Source organism: Thunnus thynnus, chromosome 5 (assembly GCF_963924715.1).
Source record: "Thunnus thynnus chromosome 5, fThuThy2.1, whole genome shotgun sequence".
Taxonomy (NCBI): domain Eukaryota; kingdom Metazoa; phylum Chordata; class Actinopteri; order Scombriformes; family Scombridae; genus Thunnus; species Thunnus thynnus.
The window spans coordinates 24,316,169-24,338,357 of record NC_089521.1 but is presented as its reverse complement, the minus strand read 5'-3'; the positions used below and the strand labels follow the sequence as shown (position 1 = coordinate 24,338,357).

At 40.3% G+C, this 22,189-nt stretch overlaps 2 protein-coding genes, 2 long non-coding RNA genes and 3 other non-coding genes across 13 annotated transcripts in view; 2 read left to right on the top strand and 5 right to left on the bottom strand.

Moving 5' to 3' along the window:
- The window catches only part of LOC137183331 (uncharacterized), a 108,544-nt gene extending 107,703 nt beyond the window's left edge, over positions 1-841 (top strand). Inside the window, exon 4 of the long non-coding RNA XR_010928445.1 lies at positions 82-841. This is a non-coding gene — a long non-coding RNA (uncharacterized lncRNA). The remainder of the gene's footprint in view (positions 1-81) is intronic.
- The window catches only part of shisal1b (shisa like 1b), a 107,472-nt gene extending 102,883 nt beyond the window's left edge, over positions 1-4,589 (bottom strand). For 2 of the 5 annotated variants that reach the window (XM_067590303.1, XM_067590307.1), the window contains exon 1: positions 4,491-4,589. The gene's annotated coding sequence lies outside the window, so the exon portion shown is untranslated. Of the gene's footprint in view, positions 1-4,337; positions 4,467-4,490 lie in introns of those variants that run through there. The other 3 variants (XM_067590305.1, XM_067590308.1, XM_067590304.1) reach the window with 3 other exon arrangements.
- LOC137183877 (U4 spliceosomal RNA) lies at positions 1,048-1,188 on the bottom strand. Its single transcript, XR_010928574.1, has one exon. It is a non-coding gene; the product is annotated as a U4 spliceosomal RNA (small nuclear RNA).
- On the bottom strand, positions 2,044-2,184 carry LOC137183876 (U4 spliceosomal RNA). The gene has a single exon (XR_010928573.1). It is a non-coding gene; the product is annotated as a U4 spliceosomal RNA (small nuclear RNA).
- On the bottom strand, positions 3,141-3,281 carry LOC137183873 (U4 spliceosomal RNA). Its single transcript, XR_010928570.1, has one exon. It is a non-coding gene; the product is annotated as a U4 spliceosomal RNA (small nuclear RNA).
- A 459-nt stretch (positions 4,590-5,048) lies between the features above and the next one.
- Positions 5,049-12,015, bottom strand: LOC137183328 (uncharacterized). Of its 2 annotated transcripts, XR_010928443.1 has the most exons (4): positions 11,933-12,015; positions 7,680-7,830; positions 6,935-7,081; positions 5,049-6,589 (listed from the first exon to the last, which is right to left on the bottom strand). It is a non-coding gene; the product is annotated as an uncharacterized lncRNA (long non-coding RNA). The 2 variants fall into 2 exon arrangements; XR_010928442.1 differs by having other exon boundaries at positions 6,935-7,830.
- An 80-nt stretch (positions 12,016-12,095) lies between these two features.
- plxnb2b (plexin b2b) overlaps positions 12,096-22,189 on the top strand; it is a 122,332-nt gene continuing 112,238 nt past the window's right edge. Inside the window, exon 1 of one of the 2 annotated variants that reach the window (XM_067590302.1) lies at positions 12,096-12,505. The gene's annotated coding sequence lies outside the window, so the exon portion shown is untranslated. The remainder of the gene's footprint in view (positions 12,506-22,189) is intronic. The other variant, XM_067590301.1, reaches the window with a different exon arrangement.

The window sequence follows — 22,189 nt, the reverse complement described above, 5'->3', positions numbered from 1 at the left end:
TTATTTCTTACATAGACAGCAAAAATGACTGATATATAAAGATTTAGCAGAGTAACAACTGTATGTTCCTCTACTTTACAGGCTTCCCTTTCCGTCACAAGCACTACACCATCTCCTGTGACAGAGTGCCCTCTACTGGTCTGGCAAGTACATTGCACCACGACCAGAAAACTATATGTGAGATGTACATTTATGTATGTAAATTTATAGAAATATGCTACTTTATGATGTATATTTTGGAAGCACTGCATCTGAGGATAGGACTACTCTATAATGTTTATCTAGAAACATAATCTGTGGGGTTCATAGAGAAACTATGACACTAAGAAATGATGTAAGAGTGAGGACAACAAACTGGAAAATGCTGGAACTTTCCGCTCAGCATGAGGAATTGATCTCTATTTTCCTATAGTATCCCCCATTATTGTTGCATTAGCCTGCAGATATTACAAGAGCTCTAAAAATCAGTTATTGTTGTACCTTTTTAATAGGGGAAAATAATTGTAAATAGACTGCAGACACTACTTAAAATATGCACAATAAGAAAATGTTCAGCCCACGGAGGCTTAGGGAATTACCAATCAAGCATGGAGAATTATCACTAATTTACAAAAAGAAATAGGGCAGTCCACAGACTTTCTATTAAATTAAAATTTTCATTAAAAGCAGCATCTTTTAATCTGTCATTCTCAACTGTTTAATGGTGCTAGGGCTCTCTTTGGTGAATATTTCAATGTTTTTGACTGTTGGTTGACTAAAACAAGAAATGTGAATGTTAACATGGGCTGTTTGAAATTATAACAGGCATTTTTGACTATTTTCTGATATTAGTCAATCAATAAAATACTCTCCAGAATAAATCAGTAATGACAAGAATTATTACTTGCAGCCCTAAATAGTGCTTCATATTTCAGTAGACCAAGCATTTATTATGTATAGATAATGTGCCAAAATAAGCAGATGTGAAACAGTAATACACACCATTACAAGCATATTTGCTTAACATTTATCTATAATGTCATATGTTTCTTTTTAACAGTATGTGAGTCTCCTGAGAGACTGTCAAAAATTGCCGTCGCCGACTATATTTCAAGTCGTCTAGGCGGGGTATTGGGTAAAGTTTTCAACTAGCAATAATCGCGCCTCGGATAAACCTCATAGGCTACGATACTGCCACTGCGCAAAGCTAACGAGAAAACAGAAACAACAGGGAGGTCTCTCCGGTCCCCACACGTCTTTGTTAGGGTTTCAACCACCAATGTGTTTTTAACCCAAACGAGTTCATAATGTATCCTTAAACAATATATATTAGCATAAAACATGCAATCACCAGAAATAAGCCACTGAAACGTTATAAATATATCATAAATGCGAACAGTAGATAGGGAGAAGACAGACAGGGCAGATACTAGAAAACAAAAGTGCCCTAAACTTTCGTCTTTTAACTGCGCGACCGTTCAAATATATCATTAGATGTAAACTTGTGGCCAAATTGTGTATAACGTTATTGACAGCGATGATTAACTCATAAACAAACAATATAACCTAAAAACTCACCGATAAATTAATACACTACCATTGGAAGAAGTTATAAACGGAAATGACGTAGCCTCCGGTACGTCTCTGTTAAATGCTCCCTAAACTCTGGAAGCCTTATAAACCACGAGTACGTTTTGCCATTGTTGTAATTTTAACCTGATATCAGTCAGATCTTAAACAGTGGGGAGAAAGATGTGGAGACAATTAATGACACCGGAATTAAACGTATGATCACGTGTTAAACGACTGAAATGCCCTAAGTAAAACATGCACGTGTCAATCATCACAATGAGATCCACACCGGTGAACTACTTGTGTTCAGTGAATTCACTACAATCACTACGAGCCAAATAGGATGGTATACACGTTAGAGTCCCATTCATAACGTTTATTTCATAACATGGCGCTTATTTTTTAAGACTTCATCGGGCTCTACAATAACCACATAACATCACACATGTGATTTATCAGTATAGCGTGTATTAATTTTCACCAGTACATCAGTCTCTTTAGAGACTGTCAAAAATTGCCGTCGCCGACTATATTTCAAGTCGTCTAGGCGGGGTATTGGGTAAAGTTTTCAACTAGCAATAATCGCACCTCGGATAAACCTCATAGGTTACGATACTGCCACTGCGCAAAGCTAACGTAACTACATCACAGAGAGGATGTCTTTACGATCTGCACTCCCCCCTGTTATGGTTTTAAAATGCATATCTAGGTCCTGACTAATAGACATCCGTGAGGCTATACTGTCTAATTATTATTGTCTGTTTAAGAAAAGTTAGTTAACGCGTACATAGATCTAGGTTGAACCTGTTATCATCATGCTTTAGTTTCTACAGATTAAGAAATGCTGTATAAACGTCTGGTCAGAGGGTGGGAGTGTCCTGTGACAGTAGTTGGGGCGGTGGGACTCATTACCTTACTGTTTGGGACTGAAGATACTTTCCACTGAAGGCTCACAAAGTGCTAATCATCAGATTAACGTTATTATGAGGCTGGACCGGCATTTATTTAATGTAGGATGCGGCCCACTGTAGCTTGTGTATATTTAATGAAACTCTAAGGTCTCAGAGGCTTCCTATGTGAAACTACATAATTTTAATACAAATATTTAAGCATTATGCAGAAATAAATTTCGAATCACAGACTACAATCTGTATTTACTTTATTTTATTCACTTATATTATTGTATTCTTGTAAAAAAAAATTTCCCTCGATTTTATTTGTTTTTATCTAGTTTTATTTCACTATATTTTATCATTATTGTTTTAAACTCTTTTATTATATATGTATTTTATATTTTCATATTTTTTATTTCTCGTATGCATTAGTTTCAAATTGTTTTACTGTTTACTGTTTACATTTGTTTATTATCATCTTATTGCCTGTGAATTGCACTAACCCGTATTAACTTTCTATAATAATAACAACGCCTCAGTGATTGATTGATTGATACATAGAGCCATGTCGACTTCATACATAAATCAACACACCCATCAACACCTATTCTCTATAAACGTTGCAATACAGTCGACGTACTCAAGTATGTCTGATTATTACCGCTTTCATCAACTTATTCTTCACATAGAAATCAGTCTCCTTAGAGACCGTCAAAAATTGCCATTGCCGACTATATTTCAAGTCGTCAAGGCGGGGTATTGGGTAAAGTTTTCAACTAGCAATAATCGCGCCTCGGATAAACCTCATAGGCTACGATACTGCCACTGCGCAAAGCTAACGAGAAAATGACACGGACAGAGGAGTCACTCCGACACATACGATGTTTAGTTACGGTGTTCTCGCTACATTTCAAAGCAATCACACAGTCCTTCGGGTGCAATCAAAATTATAGTTTATAGTTATATAGTTTATTATATTTAGTTCGCTAGTTATAAGTTTAAATCTGTATAAAACTATCGCCTTACCGCAATGCAACATGGGATTGAAGTGTCCCATACGCCCATTGTGACGTCATCGTACACATTAGCTTCACTTTAAAAAGCATACAGACCTTTCGTGTTGTTCGTGTTGTATGTATAAAAAGAAAAGGTTGTACGCAAAATATGCATTACAGACAACTAACAACCAAATATTAAGTTACATGTAAGATAACTTATGATGATAAGAGGCGGAAGTCTACGGTGGCCCGTTGAATGTAATTCGAAACGCAAATTCCTCTTAAGGAGAGCTGGTATGAGCTGATATATATATACACACACACCCTTAAAAATACCGATTGTTTAAATTCCCTAACAAAAGCCAACGACAACCCTCTTGGTACACATTAATTTAACACAAATTCAGACCATTTCCTTCGAGCAACAAAGTTACAAACGACCTAAAAAGACTAATTTCCTGCTCCATGTCGTCATGGCAACCCGTCCCCTGACAAGGCTAGTCTGCTGAACCACCACCAGATGTCACTGTAGACAAGCTAAACCTACTCTAATTTCCTCTGAAGGCCTTTTGGTTTGACATAACATGTAGTTAAAACTTTATTCCAGATTAAAAACATTAAAACCATAGCTTTATTGTGTTCTCAGGTTCAGCAGAACGCTGAGCTGCTTCTTACATAGCTGTTGACCGTTAACCGTTGGGTTAATTAACGTTAATGGCGCTTGGCTGAAACGATAAATCACCGTTGAAAGTCATTTAAAGTATCATAAAAAGCATGACTCAACCAAACTACGCTTTATTTGCACGTATCCGACTATATCACAATGATATACTGTGCAATATTAACTGCCCCTTCTCAACAGACGTTAAAAAAACGAGTTACAAGCTTTTCTCACCTGCTCGCTCTCCTCGAAAAATCTGTTGAAGAACTTTTAGGAGAAAAACTTGAGCTTTGTGTCATGTTCAAACACAGCTATACAGTTAATCCAATGATGATAAGTGAATAAATTGTAATAAGTGACTTCCATCTGGTCAGTAGGCTAAAATACCTGTTAAAAGGATGCTCTCTCTCCCTCTCCGGTGATGCTGCCCTTTAGTTGTGTAACAGGAATGAAAAATGGCCGGCCCGGAAATTGATTAAACGCCTCGTCGTTTACCTAGTTCTACTTTTGCCATGTGTAATGGATTGACTTTCAAAATATTGCTTTAAACAAATTCCATATTTGCAGAAGCCCATTCATTGTAAGAACTGGGCCTGAGACGAATATACTGTCAACTATGGAGGCATATAACTTTGAATATTTAATATACCTGAAAAGTAAAAAGAGCTAAACTGCACTGTTGTTGGCAATGTTTAATTGGTTTTGCCAATTCTTGAGCCTTTCACCTGTTTAAATTAGTCTTATTTCTTTTTTTCCCCCTTTTAAACTCTCTCATTTCGGTATATAATTTATATTATATAAAAACATTACAGGGTGTTTCAAGATCATTAAAATAAATAAATCCTACACATGCAAAAAGTCAGAAAAGGTGCATTTACAGCATAAAATGTTTTCAGCAGGAATGCAAAAGTGTGCACAGACTTAATGCAGAAATATAGCCTTGTAGACAGCAAATTCTCTTTCACATTTGATCAATTTGGATCTTGTGATTAAATATAACATTTTAAAGGACATTTTAAGTCTATGGGTTGGAGAGGGACATAACAGTATCAGTATTTTTTTTAATTTGATTTTTATTTATTTTCACATATGCAAAAGACACAAATTGATATACACAAACAACAGAAAAATGTGATGGAGACGTACAACAACAACAACAAAAAAACCCTCAAAGGAGCTTGAACAGGCCCTCTCTAAGATATACCTTACTCAATTAGAAAAGAAGGAGAAAAAACATGAAAAGGACAGGAAAGAGAGAGAAAACAAAATATACTAAGATTGCACACAATAGCAGACATCCATACATACAAGTACACAAGGTAATTAAAATAAAATTAAAACAAATTACTAGTGGGCATTTTACAAAGAATCTATAAGGATAACATTGCGGAGAGAGAAACAAACCTTTATAGTAACATTAATTGTAACAGGTGCTATTCCATTCATTAATGTAAATGATGAATGGAATGCAAAAATGCTAACCCAGATTCATCAGTTGTTAAATCCACTAGGAGCCAGCCACCAGCAGTATGGATGCTAAGATGTGGGATTTTCAATACTGCACATGTATTTTGATCATGTCATAAGCCCTTACTAATCGTATGCACTTCCCTCACTGTGTGTTTGCGGTGTAATACACACTGTAATTTCACTGTGTGGATATTAGAGGCCTTTTCACTTGTTGTGAAGCTTCAGTGGGATAATGCAGGTGCTTTTGGGTGCTCCGCAGATAAGCATTGGCGTGCCAGGTGTTAAAGCTGCCTGGGCTGACACATTAGACGGGGATTTGCTCCTGCCAGAATGTCAGGCCAATGAGGCTCATAGAGGTAGGCTTGGATCACTGTCAGGGACAGGTAAGTACGCAGATAAGGGGATTACACCATGTTTGCGCCAAGTAATCTCAAATGAATCCTGCCAGCTTCTGTTTCATCCTCACCTGGAAAGCCCAAATTTTTCTTTTCTCAACCCAAGAAATACATTACATGAGCTGAGTTCAATTCACGAGATGATCCTTTTAACCTGGCTTAAAAAGCATTCGAGGACACAGAAGGTTATGGTCATTTAACAACCGTGACATTAATAATCTCCTTTAATTCTCTGAGGCACCTGATTACTTTTTTGTATTAGTATTTTCACCTTTATCACCAGCTCTGCTCAGTCAAGTGATGTGTGGGTTTTGTAATCACCTGGGCCATGCCATAAATGAGATCTGGCTTGGTGTTCCCTCACTGCAGGGCTTAGACTTGACCTGTTGAACAAATAGGACTCTGTGAGAACAGTTGAAGTCCCTTTGGGCTGTGGCTCTCCCCACTGGTAGGCAGAGAGATGAAAATAGACTGTAACAGATGGCTTAGCTGTTTCCACTATTCAGCACAGGCTGCTGGGCAGCCCACATAATACCATGCCATCCAAAAGGGGCTCAGTGTGCAGTCCATAGTCTTCAACATGCTGAGAGCTATTTTCCCCCTGATCCATCAATCGCAGGGCTAAAAAAAAAAAAAAGAGGAAAAAATCAATGTCATACTTGGGTCATGATCAAACCTATCTTACACCATGTGGAGTAGCTTATAGTAGGTTAAGTAAGACTGTTTGGGTTTGAGAAATGTAAGCCCGTCAGTAAAGTCTGTAGACTGTGTATGTGCCAACTAGGCTGATCCAGCTTAGACCACACATTGCTGCTTTCTCCCCATAATCACACATTTACAGACCCTGTCAAGGACACAGAACCTCTTTGAATTACCGATCAGTGATTCAATAGGACATGGATATGGTGCACACTTTGTGTAAAAGTACGTGCACACCACCAAGTGTGTGTGTATTTGTTTACCTACACATAAGTGTAGCTGGATGTACACAGGCCATTGTGTAATCTGGGCTACATCACATCAGCCTGGTTAAGGACATTTATTGATGCTGAGAGTCCCTCTGTTCTCTTTGAGAGTGGGGCCACCTGGACAATACAGGATGAGCTGGGCAAACTGTGATTAGATTGTGTTATGAGCAGAGAGAGAAAAACAATGACATTTTTCTTAGGTAAAGTGACAGCTCAGCCAGTGCAAGGGGACATCTGATAAGAGAAGACAAATGTCGCTCATGGTGTCTTTTAGTTTCTCCCTAAACTTCAAGGTCAAAGACAGAGTGGTACATTAATATTTTAGATTTACTTCACAGTATCACACAGCAACATATATTTTAGATATCTACAACACAATGTATATTCAACGAGCATCCTTAAACATCAATATTCTAATTAAAATATTCTGTCTTTCTCCCTTTCTGACACACACATGCAGACACATACACATGCTCACACAGGCTACTGTTCACACCAACCTACACACTGCTGCTACCCTGTTATTCCCAGCTTGCAGTTATTCCCAGACTGAGTCAGGATGGCACCATAAGCCTGTCTGCCTGTTTCATGCCAAACCTGATGTCTCCTTGTCGCACATGCCTTTGCAGCTGATGTGAGCTCTACATACCCTCCTTCCCTCTGTAATTACTTATAAGTCAAATTGACAGCTGGAGGCACACTTAGCTAGGTCAGGGAGCCATTCAAATCAAAGTGTTCCTTACGCTTTAAATAACCTTCCTCTGTCTCCCCGTTGAGTCTTTCTTCACACCTTAATCATTCACCACCATGACAGTTTCCTGTGTCTGTGAACTGCTCCATCTGTTATCTCCGCATCTTTAGATTTGCCACTACGGTATATCTGGCAACCTTCACCTGGTGATACAAAAGAACAACAGGAATGATAGATACTGACAATCCAGTTGCATAGCAAGGGCGCAACTAAGGGTATGATTTTGAGAATTTCCCGGAGGCAAGACTCACATGCAAAGTAGTGCAATTTCCGGTTTGTTCACTGAACAGGTGATGTAATGTTTGTAGCTTATAAGACAGAGCATGAGACTAACATGGTATTGACATTGCCAGTGTTGACTTTGGCCATCTGTGCTACAAAAAATGTAAGCAATGATGGTACTATAATGGGTTTTGTATGACAGCCAAGACCAACAGGTGTATGTTATTACCAAATGGCATATGATTAAGTCTGCATAAGACCGCTGTATCAGCGAAACATTTCCAAAATATTTCCCAAAATGTAACTCTCCTTTAACTCTTATTATGTAATATATATATAGTATATACATAATGTTTGCAGCTAATGATGCTTGCTGTTGTTAATTATTTTCTTATCTTACAAACAAGTCCCTATTACCCTGGCCTATATATTTATAATTAATTCAAAACTGCATCCATGAAAACGCAAACTACAGATTACTGTGCCCACCATATAACACATGTAACATATGTATTGAACAGTGTCTGTAAGTCACCATGAAAAAGATATCAACTCAATTTAGCATAAATGTATGGAAACAGGGTCAAACAGTATGATCCACACAAGGTGGATGCAGTTAATTAGTACAATATAATGCATTCCAATTCATTATCACTGCAATAAATTAGAGAGGTGTTTGTTAGACCGGGCTGTTGTGTTTTGGACTGCATTGTCTTTAAGATGTGTTTCTGTTATTTTGTACACATGCTGTACATAGTAAAGGTGGATGTAAAAATGAGTCATTAACAGTCAATCCTGCTTATTAATGAATTTGTTAGTTGAAACAATGCAATCTGCGGCCTACAGAGGGCAGTCTATCCACATGGCAAACGGTCTCTGAACTATGAACCTTGAGTCTGATATGACCACTAAATCATTATGGACAACTGAAATGCTGTATCATAAATTAGGTTGTTTAATGTGTTGATAGTCTGAAATTTTACAGCCTGGACCAGCTGAGGGACACTGTATGACAAATGGTACTGTTTGACACCAGCATGATAACAGATCATCACTATTCAAGCAACATAAAGGCAAGCTGCAGGAAGGTATAGGCACATTGATCAAAATGTCATCACAGTCAGGCTATCTAGCAGAGCAAAGTGAACTTCTATTCCACTTTAGTGAATTTAGAGAGCTTTGACTCGGCCTTTCCTGGCTACCGACATCCCCTGGGCTTGCATGTTCCAAGACTCAGCAGCCTCATTACTCTTTAGACAAACAGGTTTGGACATATTGAACTCAGACCCAAAACAACCCTGCTCTACCCCGCCACTTTCCACTCTCCCAGCTCTATTTGTGATTGGGGAGTGTTTGTCTCTTTCACTCTATCTCTGGGTGTCTGTTTGCCTGACACTTGTCTGGCTTGGCCTAGTTTCTCCTTGATCTCATCAGTCAATGTGAGGACCTGTGAAGGCCATCTCCCCATCTTGCTCTGTGAATCTCTGCCAGCTCTGTGCCTGTGTCAGCAGTTAGGGACTGACTCACACCCACGCAGTCTCCAGTCTTCACTCCAGGGCCCACTGAGCAAAGGCACCACATCTCCCCAAACAGACAGCCTCATTTGCATGCCCATAAATCACTCACAAAACTGACACCCTGCCACACAACAAGGCATGACACGGAGCCACAAAACTCGGTCTGTGTTATATGATATTAGGCTCTAAGGCAGAAATAAGCTATTCATATAACCTCTTGGGTGATGATGGAGCCAATCAAGCTTGAGTGGCACTTACATACATATGGCCCATATCTGAAATCAAAGCTGTTAACTTTAGCCCCTTCTCTGCATGAATGTGTCAGGAATTTGTGAATTTCCTATTGAAAAGTCCACAACATATGGCTGATTCAAAAGGTTATTATGTATTCACACAGCGATGAAGGACTGTTACACTTTCTAAAACTTCTCAGAAGAGCTGCAAAATTATACGTCTTGTGATTAACGATTCATCAGACAAGGTACAGCTAGCAGACCAATAATTTGTGTTCAAATGACTACTAATACGGCTCTTGTAAGGACATTGTCAAATGGGGATCAGTGAAATATAAATAAATGAGCGCTGGTTGCTTTTTGAAAATATTATTAAACCAAGCAATGTCCCCAAATTCCCTTTCCACACTAATCTGTGTTCATTTGCATGAAATACAGATGGTTTATTTATGTTTTATTTAGCTGTTTATTTGACAGCGAAAGTGCAATTAACATCATCACATTCCAGTCACTTATATAACAGATGTATGGCGCGTAGAGTATAAAGTGACAGCTGACTTCCAATTATTGTCCCTAGCTGCGCTTTTGGATAAATTGCACAGTTTAAAATGTAAACTGAATTATAAAACTACGGGAAAAGAGCAATACAATAAAATTATTATACTGCATTGTCTTCATAATAAAAGCACAAACATTGGAACATATAATGTTCAATCATGTAATCTTGAATCAGTCATCAAACTGGCACTATAATTACTTCTTGTAAAAATTAGTCAACCATAAAAGGGCCAGTTCACCCATATTAGAAATAAAACACATTGTCCTGCTTACATCTAGCAGTTGTAAAGCATGCAGTTAGTTTCTGATTTCTATGGTTTAAAAATATCTGTTACTGAGGCTTCTGCTGCCACTCTGATACAGTGAAAAAGAACAGAATTTAGTTTGGCCGTGACTGAAGCATCAAGAAATGGCATTTGAAAACTCAACAGTAATGTGTCTCATCTTCCAGAAACAATGTCCTGGTTAATCTGGATAATCCACAGACCTCGCTGTCAACAGATTTCTTTGGGAAATATTTCCTTTCAAAGGTTATATATAGAGAAATCTCCCCAGGGTGATGTCAGTGGATTATCATGAGTAAAAGTGGGATTGTTTTCGGATGGACACATGCCATGGGGTGTTTTCAAATGCCATTTTTAATGCTGTTGAGCCCCTCTGACAATATTCCATTAACTGGTTAAAGCTACCATTCATGACACCAAGGTCATGTTCTGGGTCTGGGAATTTAGACCTGAGGTGTTGTGCTGGGGGAAATTTGGACTCATGACTCATGAAGTAGGATTTATAAAATCTTGGCTACGTCCCTACACCACAGGATGAATTGGAAAATGTTATTTTTGTGATTTTGGGTGTACTGACCCTTTAACTTTTAAAGTCCCCCTCCACTCAAAAATGTGTTTTTCTTCTTATTACTTCAGTTGGATGTTTAAGCTTCACTGTGCAGCATTCAACACTAGAAGGCTGTTTTCACTTTCATCTGACGATGGAGGACGGTTTCTCTGTGCTCACTGAAAATTGAGTGCACCTATGAGCATGATTTGTGACATCACAACTAGTTTGGAGCCAATCCTGGTCCAGTATGAAACTTACACAAGTGTGATGTGGAAACCTGGAGCCTCCAGTGCACATACAGCGAGAATGGACTTTACAGTGAAGTAAGAGACATCTTGTGTTCAACAGTTAAACTTTTGAAATGAAAAATATGTGCATATTCATAGTTTTTTGAATTTTAATGAGGGAGGATTAGATGTAATTTTAAAAATTTTAACGAGATAAATGCGGAAGGGTTAGGGTTATACAAATGTAAGACACAAATTATCATTCAAAGTAGAGTATTTTATCTTAAAATGTGTCTGGAGGGGATCTTTAAAGTTCAATTTGGCATTAACCAGACAGACATGTTATGTAATTATATTTAATGTGAATATTTATGGGGAAAAATGCTATGATTTGACTGAATAATGTAACTGTGCAGATAACTGTAGGTGAAGCATTAGTGAAACCATCAAAACCATCACTTTTGAACATTTCCCTTGTGAATATTCCTGGTTTTCCCTGAGGTGACCCTGGGACCGCCCCCACAGACCCCTTGTTCGGGAACCACAGCGCTGGGTCGCCACACCGCTCCCAGCTGCCAGCGGAAATATTTCGGTGCGTCGGCGGACAGACAACACAACTTGTTCCCTTTTCCCCTCCGTTCTTCTGCTACTTACAGCTTGTTATGTGCACAGTATACCGGCGGTGAGTGTGGACTGGGAGGGGAATAATCCCCCCTCCGTACCCGGTCGCGTCGACTCTCCTCCAGTGCGCGCTTCTGACTCTCTCTCTCTCTCCCTCCCTCCCTCTTTTCCCTTCCTCCCTCTGTACTCCCGGTTCCTTGACAGTCAAGGCAAACGCATGAGCGGATCCCACAGGTGTGTTGCTACTAGGAGACACACACACACACAGAGACGCACACACACCTGGAAATTACCATGTGACTCGACACCTGGGCGTGGAGAAAGTCCGTGATATTCTAACCAGAGACTCTTTTGTTGAGGAGTTGTCCGTGTCGCCTCTGAACAGGAATTGAGAGATCGGTCAGCCAAGTAGCCTGTTTTTTCAACGGAATAGTGCCTTCCTGAAGCCCTCACAGGACGTGTGGGGAGAGTAAAATGTGAACTTGCTTAGGGACTTCTTCTTTTTTTTTTTTTTTTGGTTATTTAACCGGGGGAGGAGAGTGGGTTCTCCAATATCAGGACTGTTCGCGTTTGTGCAACTATTCTCTTCGCTCTTCTTCCTCCAAGGTGAGTTCCGGGGAAGCTGATGTATCCCGTCAAAAGTGGGTTGGGACTATTTGCTTTTGTGTTTAACCGTAGTATCAATTTCAAACCCTGGTAAATATTGAGCAGCAAGTTTTGATACCCTATTATACGCCCTATCGATGAAGCATGGGTGCGTAAATCGCTCACAGAAACGCTTAGCCTCTAACATCGCTACTCTTTTGTATCGTGTTATACAGAAGTATTGTATTCCCCAGATATAAAGTGATGCGTATGCTACATCTGCAAAAAACATGTTTAATGAACAGCCACAACAGCGTAGTAACTGTGAAATAGTTTGACAAAGAGCATGTAAGAGCAGTCTTTTAAATGTTAATTATGTCAGTTCTTGTAAGGAGGAATTATGACATTTATCACAGAAACGCTTCAAGGCATTGTTTCTGTGTGCAAACTTGTTCCACTGTCAAACTCCACAGCTGTGTGTTTGAAGAAGAAGAAGAAGAAGAAAAAAAAGCCCTTATAGACATGCTCTTCCCTAAACCATGCATTTCATCTCAGGAGCATTGCATTGCAGCCACAGCATCTGCCCAGTCACCTCACAAGGAACCGTCTGTCCCCCCATGCACAGGCAATTTCTGTGAGAAATGGGCATGTGGACTGTGTTCCTCACCTCTGGACAGTAGGCTGTACATCAACAGCTGAGAGGACAGAAGTAGTAGTGAGAATTGCCTCCTGTTTGTTTTTCTTTTTCCTTTTTTTTCCTCCTCTCTCCCTCTCTCTCTCTCTCTCTTTCTTGTCTCTCTTGAGGAGAACAAGGAGACAGAAGCACTATTCATGTCCCTGTTGAATCTCCTGAGCAGTTCTGTCAGTCTGTATCTCTCAGTTCCTGGCGCGGCCCTCAACCGACCACTGTACTGCCTTGTTGTCTTTCTAAATCGTCCTTTTATTCACCGCCCTGCCATCTTCCGCCCCTTGAGCACAGACCTACTGTACATAGGATGCTCCTGCCTCCTGGGGATTATTCCCATTAAATGACATTATACAAACAGTCTCATAGTGGGAATGGATTAACGGGCAGGGGGCATGTGGAGACAGGAAAGGCGACTGCTGGTAGTAGTAGTGGTGGTGGTTGGTAGGGGGTTAGAGCAGGGGGTCGACCTCCAGTCTCCTGACTGAGCAGGGATGGTTTTCCAATAGATGCCATCTGCTCACATGGACACACACAAGCAATTGAAAACCAAGCTGCTTCCTTGTCCTTTCCCTCTTTCCACCATCTCTCTCTCTCTCTTTCCTCTTTTTCTCCCCCTCTCTACCCCACAATGCTTCATTCAGGGTTTATCTGTTCCACTCTGAATAAATAGAGACACCTTATCTGAGCAGAGGAGAGTGGTGATAAATGTTTTCTCCTGCTACCCGCAAGGGTGAAAAAGACAAGCGTACCACACTTCTTCATCATAGATGCTCTTTTCAGGGCAAGTGAATAGGAGACATTTCTCATTCAGGTCATGTTAGTGTTTCAGGATTGTGCAAAAACAATCCCAAAAGCTGAATGCAAGCTCATACCCTGTTATACAAGGGAAGCAGAGAAAATAACAAACAAAGCAGGCATTTCCATGATTTCCTTTTTTTTCTCTTTTTTTTGGTAATGAGCCACTGGCTCTGGAAATGAAACTCTGTGGTGAGATCCACTCTGAGTATTTTTGGATCCAGTAAAATAGCCTCTGACCAACTGAAAAACGGAGGTTGTGAATTACTGGCCAGCGTGCACTCAGATCTTAAGCTCCTACATGTTTTGGGTGAGTTAAAGTTCAACCTGTCCTTTTTCAGTGTTACAGTTTTCTCAGATAGTTTAAATCATGTCGTCTCCTTGGAGCACGCGCCTCATTGCAGACAGTGTTGCAATATTTTTGAGGTCAAATGAATTTCAACTCATCCCCACTCTCTTTTGTTTCCTTTGCATTGGATTACTGACTTCTGTCATTTTCATTTTGAAAATAAAACCATAATCCTTGCAAGCAACAAGCAATCCCATGCCTCCTGTCGGCAGCCTGCAAACAGAAAAACAGCACCAAACAAACTGATACATGAATAGTGTATATACCCTGGGTTCATCGCAAGTAGCTCATTTTAAATTACAAATTAATCTCCTTTTTTCCTGTCCAGGCTAAAAGCAACAAACAGGATGCAATCAAAATCATTATCATATTGCTGTATCCGTTAGACCCGCTTTCACTCTGAAGCTCGACTGTTGACAGCTGTTTGACATTTCCTCGTTTTAGAACAGACTTTGTAAACTTATTGGTTGTAAAATGGGTTTGGCACACATGAGGGAAAACCCATATGCATTACCTTGTACCTTCTGCTTATCTAAAGTACACATAGGGTTCAGTGGAGTGTGGGCAGATGCGTGAAGGGCGTGTCAGCTTGGCATTAGACGGCTGAAGAATCTGGGGAATAGAGATTTCCTTCCGATTGGAGATAGGCTCGTCTTTTCATGTCTGCGGATTATCCTATGATGAAGGGACGTCATGCTGAGGTGGATTTCTGATCCTATCTCCGCTGGGTTTTATAGCTGTCACCCTTGCCCTTGAACTTCATGGCCTTGTCCTAAACTATCCCCTCACCAGTATTCCTTTCTTTTTCCTCACTCTCTGGTCCCAATGTGTCATTGTTTGTACTTCACACACCAAACCCTTGTCACCCTTTCCACTCAACACGTCTCCTCTTCTCACATGCGCTCGAGATCAGAGATAACAAAGCGGATGTATGACAGACCTACGAGGTGTGAGCATGCTAATTCTTGTGCTTACTTCCCCAGCAGCGGGCTATGAAACGGGCTTTGTGGCTGGAGATAGCAGCTTGGAACTGTTTCACACCCCGACCATCCCACCACTTAATGCAGTTTGAAGTGCACTGCAATCCAGGGTTTAACCTGTTCTGTCAGCGGGCTTCCAAACCAAACACTTCAGCCCCAAACATTATGGTCAAGTTCAACTCAGCAGGGTGTACTTTTACCTCTAAAACAACCTTGACACTTCCACAACCCACACTGTCTTTCAACTCATGTCCATGCTGACCACACCTTGCACTCAACATGTCGTGGCATACTTTCTTTTCCACGCAACTGCCAACTCATGCTGGTTTTCTCGCTGCTGCCCACGCTGCTTCACTTTACTTCTTCCCTCACCTCTACCTTTAACAATTGTGACTTCCCTACATTCTCTGTTCTCGGTACATGAGTAAGAGGAACATGATAAATATTGTAAACATGCACACGCTCCTGAAAGAGATAAATGATTCACGTTGGGAGGGAGCTGCCTTAATTGCTTAGTTGAGAGCTTGTGGGCAGGATGTTCTGCATGAGGACTGAGACATCTTTTTTTTTTTTTTTTTTTTTTTAAAGAAAGGCAGAAAAGGAGAGGAGTTGACATGATATGAGTTTCAGGGAAGTGGGCAGCTATTCGAAAAAATTTTGCCCAGAGGAAAACATGATCTCCATTGCTGTTCAAAAGGCATTTTGGGAACAACAGTGGTGTTGGCTGTCAGCAGCCTTGAGGTTGCATAGCTGAGGACTGAACGCCGGTGATGGATACACAATACAGACATCTGCCTTGGTCTCTCTCCCCTCACCCACTTCCCTGTGGCAGCTGAACTGACAGGCTGACATAGACACATAGGCAAAGGCTTTTGATGCTACCTGCTCACTGGAGGCATGTCATCCAGCCTACCTAGTCAGGCCACAGGCAAAAGTTCACACCAAGCCAGACATTTTCCTTGACACCAAAGAAGCAGGTATCTGAAAACTTATCAGTAATGACAAGAGTGAGGGGTCACCTTGATTTATATCAGAGGAAGTCTTATTCAGATACTTTCTTCTAAAGATTTGTATTGGCAGAAAAAAAAAAGAGAGCAGCGAGCCAATTTATTTTTTGCTTTGGTAATTGAGTCTGGCTCGTATTGCTATCAAAATGCTATTCATTTAAACACTTCAGAGGGAAGTTGGTCATGCCTGCTTCAATCAGTGTAATGTGACGGGTGATGTTTAGTCCAGCTCCTTTGCTTTATGATGAAAGACGACTAACAGATCTCTCAGACTTTAACATATTAAAGATGAGTCAACGCTTCATTTCTGTGCAAATTAAGGGTGCCTGTGTAGGATTTGGCAGATTGCTGATATATCTTTCTCAGAGAGATTTGGGTTTGAAATGGACTTATGCCAGGATCAGACTGCACAATATTTTTTGTCTTTCACGATGGTCACCATGTCAGATTAGGCAATCATAGTGCCATAAATTCTTGCCATGTCTTGGTCAGGAGACTGGCAACACTACAAGTACGACCCTGACGTATCATCAACCCATGAACTTGCGCTCGACCTTGCATGAGGTCATAGGTCGTCAGGAAGGAGGGTCAAGAAATTGTCAGTCATCGCTACAGAAGCCCTATGTGTGATACTGGTGATCTTGAGTTCTGAAAAGAAAGAAAAAAACAATTATGTACCCGTTCCTGGGTGTTATGAAGAGGACAGTATGGGCTGTTTGTCCTTCAAAGAGAACTTGAGGTAACAAATGTGTTAACATGTCAAGAACATTACATAAATGTAGCTAGCTACCAGGTTCACTGTATATAAACAGAAGGTCTTGTGGAAGGAAAATGATTGGGTTTTGGGAAATGTATACTCTGGTAAATGAAGATACACAGATATGTTTTAATTTTAGATGGTTTCACAATCACTGTAAGGGCTCCCTGGCCACATATGTTAATACTGACACAGAAAGTCAAAGCTGTCCGGGTGAGCTGAGCTGAATTTAGTGTCTCAGACAGCGGGGAGAGCACTGGCTCATCTCTGCCTCTTTCACAGGCTTATTCAGGCAGGAAAAGCTGATCAAGGAAATGGTCACTGATGACTGACAGCAGGTTTTCCTGCTTGAATCAGCCTGTGGAGGAGGCAGAGATGAGGTGCTGCTCTTGCCGCTGTCTGAGACACTAAATGCGAGTCAGCTTGTCTGGACGGCCCTACTGTGTCAGTGTTTACATATGTGCGCCAGAGAGCACTCTGTCATCCTGTTGGTCAACGTCAAGGAACACGTCGTAGCAGATGTCAAACTAGGCAGGGAAATACAAAAAATTCTGACATGCTGGACTTTTCATTGTGTCTGGTTTTCAATTATGTCACACTACAAGGCCCGTTCATTGTTCCCGACGTTCATAATCGGGCCAATGCTAGAAATTTATCACCGGTGACAAAATCATATCAAAATCGGAAGTGTAGTGTAGCCTAGTGTAGTCTGATCCTGGTATTAGGCCTACAGTGGCTGAGGAATAATGGATATTGTGTAGAGCCACTTGTTCCACCTGTCATGCATTTTCACAGTACTTTTTGTTCATGACTGAGAGTTCCTACGTGTTGAGTGCCATTTAATCCTTGCTAAGGCACCAGAGGGTGCAATTCATTTTTATCCATGTGAGTCATTTCACAGTTAATCCTCAAACTGACCAATTTACTCCCGCCAAGATCATTTTTAATTATCACCTCTGCTTTACAGCTAATTTGACGTCCAGCTGGTTTATGTTAATTTGGTAGTTGCCGTTGAGTATTGGTCGTCTTCTTTTTTTTATTTTTTTGTGAATGCACACAACCAATTAATTATGAAGTACTGAATGTGAGCCTCAGCCAGGACTGGTGGGTGACAGATGCATGAAGGGTCAGTGCACTGGCAGCAGCTGGATGAAGGTCACACCAACCTGAGAAGGCAGAAGGGGAAGATAATGTGGCAAACTAAGGAAGACGTAGAAAGATGGTCTGTGCAAGTGTAACTTTATAGAGGAGATGAAGCTCCTTGTGGATCCAGGAAATAATTGACTTGCAGAATGTGACACTGTACAACCTTATTATAAATAGATAGTGCTTTAAAAATACATATATACTTCACTGTGTCTCCACCAGACATAATCCCTTTGTTGGCATGAAAAAATATTTTAATCAAAATGTGGACTTGTGCAATGTCCATATTGCAAGAGACATAAGAAATGTATTCATATATTGATATGTTTTTTATTTGATGACACAGGGAAATAATTCTTTATGACTTGCCAGGTATGCACATGTGTTAGATAGTCCCTAATTTACAATTTTTAAAGTTTTATAAAATCTTGAATTATATCAAAACATAACAGGTGTGCGGCATTTGCATCTCATTTAGTTGAAGGTTTTTAAAAAAAAGGTTAATTTAGATTAGTATCAGTATGTATTTACTTTGATTTTCACCATTGAACCTCAGAATCACATTTACAAATATTTAATAACAATAATATGAAACCTGTTGGCAAAATGTGCTTTAAAATAGCAACATTAGGTCTTAAGGAAACATCCTCTGTCCCTATTATCTCTGGCATCTGTTGAAATCCTCTGGCAGCAGGAAGTGGACATGGGGGTGGCAGCACTAATGGAGGTTGGGTGTCTGTCTCTTGGTTGTCTGTTTCAATCAAAATTTGAAGTCAGGCGAGTTTTCATGGTGGAAAGATGAGTTGTTCCATAGCTGTAATTGTCAGTAGGGCATTTGCAGGCATCATTTAACTCTCATTTGCTGCTGGTCATAATGTATCTAAAATGAAATCTGACGCAGAATGAATTACCTAGAAACGTGAAAAATGTATCTGTATTTAAAATTGAGCACATTCAGAAACACCCATATACAAACACAAGCAGTTCTACTCCCTCCAACAGTGTTCAGGTTTCAATCCATAATCTTTTTTGACTTTAATATCAAGCTTGGATAATATAGTATATAGACAAGGCTGTCTGTTTTTATTACACTTCGTAATGAAATGGCATTATGAAAATGAAATATTTTTTTTGTCAGTATCATGTCCTTGTTTCTGTTAAATGAGGTGGATACGGTGGCCTTTTGGTAGCCTATGATCCAAGAGGGACCTATTAAAATCTGTTCATACAGCAATTGTTAAAGTTACTGAGAATCTAGTTAAATGCCACTGGCTCTGTTGCTTCTCATCTGTAAACTGACAGACCGTTTTACTGTGGTAGCAGTCTCGGCAGCAATAATAATACCGCCAAAGATACTGCTTTAACCTTAGTGACTGACATTTTGTAGTGACCACCGGTCGCTAAAATGCGTCGTTGCTAGTATTTGGGATGGGCAACAGTTATATTTTTAAGACAAGTTCTTTTATTGATCCCTGTGGGGAAATGTTCAGTGCAGCAGCAGCAAGACTCAGCAGGGGAAAAGTAGAGGAGAATATAAGCACAAAGCAATATCTGCAATAAAAATACAGCAAAAAATAGGCACAAATGATAAATCTGTAATAAAACAGTGAAAATATTGTATCCAGGAAGTGAGCTTTGTCACAATTTATTGCATTCTTTTTTTGGAAAGCAGGCTCATGTAGGGCATTTGTATGAGTCAGGCCTTTATCCTGGTGTTGACCTTGTTGAGCCAGGGCATTTTAGAGTACAGGCAGACCTGCAGATGTGTACACCACCCTGGCTCGGTGGTGATCTACAGGTATGTTAGCTTATCAGCCAACCATGACCGAAGTCCTGGAGCAGAGTGTATGTACTAGCTGCCCTTTTGTTTTTAACTTCCTGTTATTGTTAACTCCTCCATCTCTGAGCAAACCTTTGTAGTTCTAGTTCACCTTATCAGCAGAACAGTCTCTCTTTATCCGTCCTCTTGTGCTTCATAGCTTTTTTCCGTTGGATCTTTTTTTTTTTTTTTTTTTAGTCTTTTCTAACTCAATGTGTAGTCTGCCTGGATATTAATCCTGGTGCTTCAAACCTGCCTGGGGCTCGGAGCTGTCTTCTGAAATGCAGATCTGTGGAGGTGCCATCATAGCTCTATGTCTTGGGTGTCTGTGCTTGCCCCCCAGCCTCACTCTCCTATTCACACAGCCGTGATGACATGCATTATTCCTCACTGACTCATCTGGCAGTTTTGGTCTCCCCTCTCAACTTTTTCAGCAAAAAGGAAGTTGTTAGATATTTTATGCTTGTGTCTGCAACTCACGTAGACATGGCATCTGCATTTTTCTTCCTTCCCCCTTTCCTAATCTGTATACAGTTTGTTAGCCATGTGATGGTCATGCAGATAACTTGCGCTTCTTGCATGGTTTATTTTTGTCCTGTGATGCTCTGTTTCCCAGTATTCCCCTTTTCACAGATCTGTGTTTACAGTTACTCCACACTGGGTTTTCAACCTCTAACTAAAGCAAATGATAGGCCTAGCGCAAATGACATCAGAGTTGCAGCCACATGCCCCTGTAAGAATGCCGGAATATTTACAAGCTCTCATAACATATGCTAGCCTGCCACTCAGCCTCCCATTTGTTCAGTTGTAAGTTTTTAAACTAAGCCCTGTGGTCGCTTCCTTCTTTTGTAGCTACGTCTATTCTACGTCCTGTCTGAGCTGATCCAACGTCATTGATCCCTCCATGGAGTTACGCTCTTTAATTACAGTCATTAGCTGGAGTAAATCTGCTGCTGGGGTTAGAGAACCTTATTACCAAGACCTCATCTCTTTCCTCCCCACACAGCGAACAGCCTAATGTTGCTTTCTAGTGCGTTCTATAAAAACAAGCCGCAGTTACAATGTTTACAGAAAACATGCTGCCAAATTGGATCCCCAAATCACACAAGTCTCATGAGGAGACATTTTCTCCCTCTTTCAATTGGATATGGAAGAGAAGTGTGCAGCATTCCAATAACAGATTGAGGCAAAGTGGGGTGTAAGAGGCTATGTCAGTGTGGTATCGCTTGTTTATTGGTGGACCGGTGCTGACTGGTGGCGTGACCAGGCCGGAGAAGCCATTTATCCACCACTCCAGACCTCCATTAAGATCTCTCTGTAGTCTTCCCTGTTGAGATCTACAGTACATTTTCACTGACATGTCTCTCCTCCTCCTCCTCTCTTAGCCAATGTTTTTTATTTTTACCCAGGTTCTGTTCTGTTTCACTTTCAGTGCCTGTTTTCGTCTGCTTTCTGGATGTCACCATGCATTCCTCTGTGTCTGTTGTTTAATTAGTCATATGGAGTTGGTCTCCTCTTTGGGTAATGGAAAAAATGAACTCACATCTCAGTCCCACTGGGTCCTGATGTGTCTCTCCACCTTCCAAGTTGAAAACAAAACATTAGCCTCCTTGCGCAGTGTGCCAAAACCACACATCTCTGGCCTGTATCATGAAGCAAGATTAGTAGGTTAGCAAGCTATTTTTGAGCTTTAACTCTTTTCTGGTATTATGAAGCTGGCTCACTTTTAACCGGGATAAATCACCGTGGTAACTTATGCTGAACAGCTAACCTGCTTTGAAGCAGATGAACTTCAGAGGATCGGATCACAATCTGTCAACATCCCAACCACTGACCAATCAGATCACTTAAAAAAACAGTCATCATTCCTACAAGATCCTGAAACGACAAGTCCTGAGTTTATAATAAAGTGACAAATAAAAAAGAACAATAATATATTTTTATAGGGCAGTAGAAACATTTTATTGTTCCAGGCTTTATATTTCCACTTTGGTTTTAAAACAGAGCTTCTAACAAAGGGAGAGATCATTTATGACACTAAACACATAACTGTGCAAAGTTTATTTTATCCCCTTTTATCCCGCTCTGATTCCATCACTGCAGCTTAGAATAACATGCGACAACTGAGTGATGATAATTGGAAATAAAAATGAAAGATTGTCTA